Genomic DNA, 4,093 nt, shown 5'->3' with positions numbered 1-4,093 from the left:
CTGGTAGCACATGATCACAATTCAGAATGATTCATTAGGACTGCCTTTGTCAGCAACTGGCAGGGAACAGCTCAGAAAGCTGCCCTCAGCTGATGTTTGTGCATGAATCTTTACCATCCTTAAGAAACAAAGAAATCCACCATGCCCTTAGTGGTTTACTGCTGATTTTTTTTCCTGAGGAAAATTATCTGGGTTTTAAATTAGTTAGGTAATGTTCTATTTTCTACAAGAAGCAGGTACCTGACATTTTCCCAGCAGCAGCTACATCGTATCTTTGTAGGATTTTTTTTGTCCTGTTTCCCATTTAGCAAGTACTTTATTTAGCTGTATTTCATTAGCAATAATTTTAAGCACCTTAAAGTACTCATGAAATTCAAACCACTGAAATAAGCTGTAACAGTTGTGCTCTGCATTGCAGAAATCTTTGTGTTTATAAGGAAATACACAATTTGCACTGCAAATCTAACACATTCTGTATCTTCTTTTGCTTCTAACATAACACATTTCATTAGAATGGGAGAAAAGGCACACCAAGGCTTCCAAATGTGGTGTATATAGGGACAAATATACCCTCCCTAAATACCCAAATTCACCAAAGCATACATGCAGGTACAGGTTCGTTACTTCTTGGTTGTTGTCTATTTGTACCATCACTGTAGCAACAGCTGACCAGACACGCCTTCTCACAAGTGTGCAGATGTGCCCTTGGGATTAAATCTATAATTTAATAGGTGCTATGGCAGGCGGCTGGGTTTGACTCATGGGGGTGAGAAGTGAGGACTGAAACCGAGTGGTTCAAACGTTCGTAGCACAGAGGTAGTGCTTCATATATTTCTAGGTCATGTATAGCGTCATGTACCATCAAATAACAAAATGTTTTAAAGATAACTTGGTTATGGCTGGAGCACTGCCATGTTTTGTTCTATTGCTTTTAGTAAGCTGATTATGAGAAGCGTTTTTTACCTGGAATAATCCCCAAGGAGGACCCCCCCATGTCTGGTGAACAGCGAAAAAAGATTCCTTTAGTGAAAGAGTTCATGTAGTTGACTAACACAGCATTCCATGAATGCAGATACGGACACTGACACTGCGCACCAACTAAGATAACTATTTCCATTATTAATGTCTCATCCCAAGAGAAGTTAAGAACTATTATTTTGTTAAAGAAGATAATAAGCACAATTACAGTTAATATAAATACAGCATAAGTAACTTTGGATGCTTCTTTAAAAGATCTCTAAGTGAGGCCCATTCAGCCTCACTGAAAAGTATCCACACTGAATACTTAAAATTATGTTCCAAAATCCATGTTTAGGTACTGAAACACAAGATGTTTGATTTTAAATGTGCTAAGCAAACTCAGCTTACAATGATCAGAAAGGGATCTGTGGGTTCTCAATGCTTCTGTAAGTCAAGTCACTTGTATTAAGGTGTTTAGATGTGATTTAAAGACTCTTACCAGAAGCAACCAGCTTTGGAAATCCTGGACAAACAGCTCACAGAAGCAGAGTGGCTGGATTGATTTGACTAGATATAGAAATACAGGGAACACACAGTGAATGATGGGAAAGAGGACAGATGATAAGAAATGTCCAAGCACTAAAAATCATGTACACGATCACAGCTTCAACATAAATAAACTTGGACTTAGTTTTAAATTAGCACCCGCTCCTAGACTGTGCGTATAGAAAAGTAAAATTCACCAGATAGCAGGGTAGAAGAGGGAAAACTGAGAAGTTAACTGAAGCAAGTTTGTCAGAGAACCTGTCTATACTCAGGCCATCAGGTTCATTGAGTAAAGATGGGGAAGTTAAAGGGTCTGGACAAGAGTTTAGACAACAGGTACAGCAAATAAAAAAATACAAGATACATTTCAACACATACTACAGAAATCTCCACCTCCCAGATCAGGAGAACATCTCCCCTAAATTGATACATACTTCTTTCTAGCAGACAAGGAAATCCTCTTCCTAGCCTCTCTCAGTTCCATTAACAGGCTCGCTTTACACATCCCTCAGTCTCCACAAGCCCGGTGCAGACAGGCACTATCTAGAGGCCAGAGTGCAGTGATAATAAATGCAGTGGGTCACACACCACCTCTCTTCTCTCAGCACAAACTTTATGATTATGCTTGAGGCTCACATTAACCCATGGTGGCCACAAGCACTTTATTGCTTTTTATCAGCCACCTATAACAACTCTTCACAGCTTGTGTTATAAGACTTCAACCCACTAAATTAGTGTATGGGGTTCCATGATATGCCTTCAGCAAAACCATTAGAATTTTAAGACTGCTACATGCCTGAAGTACACTATAAAATGTATAGAGAAGCATGAATCCATTTCCACATAACAAAGTGCTGGCTTGCCTTAATGCCCCTGTGTACGCAATTGCCAACTCCAGTTTCGTGAGCAGCATGTTGCAAACAGCCAAAGAAAGCTGCTGCTCCCTTGGTCGAGTGTTGCCAACAGACAGTAAAAAACAGTGGTCGCACAGACTGCGTCAGAGAAGTGTATCCTTGCCAGTAGGTGAGCCACGGCTGGCTGGGAAACTCTGCATTGCAGCATTGTAAGAAACTTCTTAATAGACTAAATTTCCCATGCAGCTCTCCAGCACTTAAGAAGTTCAGCTACTGCTTCGTCTTTAGCACACTCCTACTGCTGTCTAGGGATGTTAGGCAGTCCCAGGAGATCTGTTTGTGTTACTGCTTTCTAAAGGTCATTGTCCAAAGAAATAAACTTGAGTGGAGCTTGAGGGTTCAAAAAGTTAGCTAGGCTGTCCCACTGTTATTTAACTGGAAATGAACTAAAGTAGATAACATAAAGTGTCTGGATTCTGCAAGTTGAACTGCTGCCCTGCTCCTGAGCAGAGAGGTCCAGAGTTCTCATCTTTGATGTCACTCACAGTTAATGAATTTGCTGGCAAGACTTCTAGTGAATCACTGTGCGTTAAAACACTCTGCACCTAATGACCCTCACTATCTAGTGTGTAGTTCAAAAAGTCTTTTAGGAAAGGTTTTGCAGAAAGGAACACTTATAGGGAGTGAAGAAAATGTATTTAAAGATTTTGTTAGATACTGAGCCACCTTTATATTTGATTTTATACTACGGTAGTCCAGAGAGTCTGTCCCCAGTTACACTAGCACATTTTTCATTCTTTTGAGGTTTAATGATTTCTCAGATTGTGTTTCTTAAGAATACCTGGCTCTCATGGTTTAAACCTTGAGTACTGAGTAAGGTATCATAGCTGGACCTTAAAGCCTGTCCTTCAAAAGCTGCTTTTCCCTAGAGTTGTCTGAGAAATTGTGAGAGGTTGTTCCATCCAGTACCACCCCAAGTGAGACATACCAGGAGAGGCTGCCAGGCAGGCCTCTTGCCAAACCAAAGCAAAACAAAATGGTATTCTGGTTCAACATTTTCTTTTGGTCTGTACTCCATGAGGCCTACAATTACAAAACTCAACAACATTTTGAAGGAAACAATTCTTGCTATTTCTACCAAAAACCCAAGCGAGACAGAAATCTGCTGTTGAACAAAATCCGTCAACCAGCTTGTGGAGAGTGGGAGTACTAAGACTCTTTGAATTAGAAAAAGGTAGAGATGCTGTAGAATTCATGGTGATTTAATTCGCCCAAATCTGTCACAACACTTACACCTCCTCTTTCTTCATTTTGTGTCCTGCAGAAGTACCAGCTCACATCCTTGCAATCCATTTATTTCAATTTAAATAATTTTTTTTGAAAGGCAAATTCCTCTGAAGTCTTTAGTAATATGGCTGTTAGAGCAGAGAAATTTAGCTACATGATGTCAGCACACACCTTCTGTATCTAATATGTAGGCCACTGCAATGTGAAGTCTTAGATGACAAGATGTCAGGTTTCTTGACGAGAGATGGTGCCTGAGAAGCTGAAAAAAAAATGGATATTTCCTTGCAACAAGTTCAGAAATCTTCTTTAACTGAAGGGCAGATACTAGTTAAACTAAACCTAAACTACTGCCTGCTCATTATGATGGATGAATCAGCCAGTAAATCCTGAAAGTGTAATGTCTCTTTTGTCTTTGGATTCTGAAATCCTTATATATGAATCTTTTT

The sequence above is a fragment of the Cuculus canorus genome, chromosome 3 (genome assembly GCF_017976375.1).
Source record: "Cuculus canorus isolate bCucCan1 chromosome 3, bCucCan1.pri, whole genome shotgun sequence".
NCBI lineage: Eukaryota > Metazoa > Chordata > Aves > Cuculiformes > Cuculidae > Cuculus > Cuculus canorus.
The sequence above is the reverse complement of the archived record's forward strand: the minus strand, read 5'-3'. Positions refer to the sequence as shown.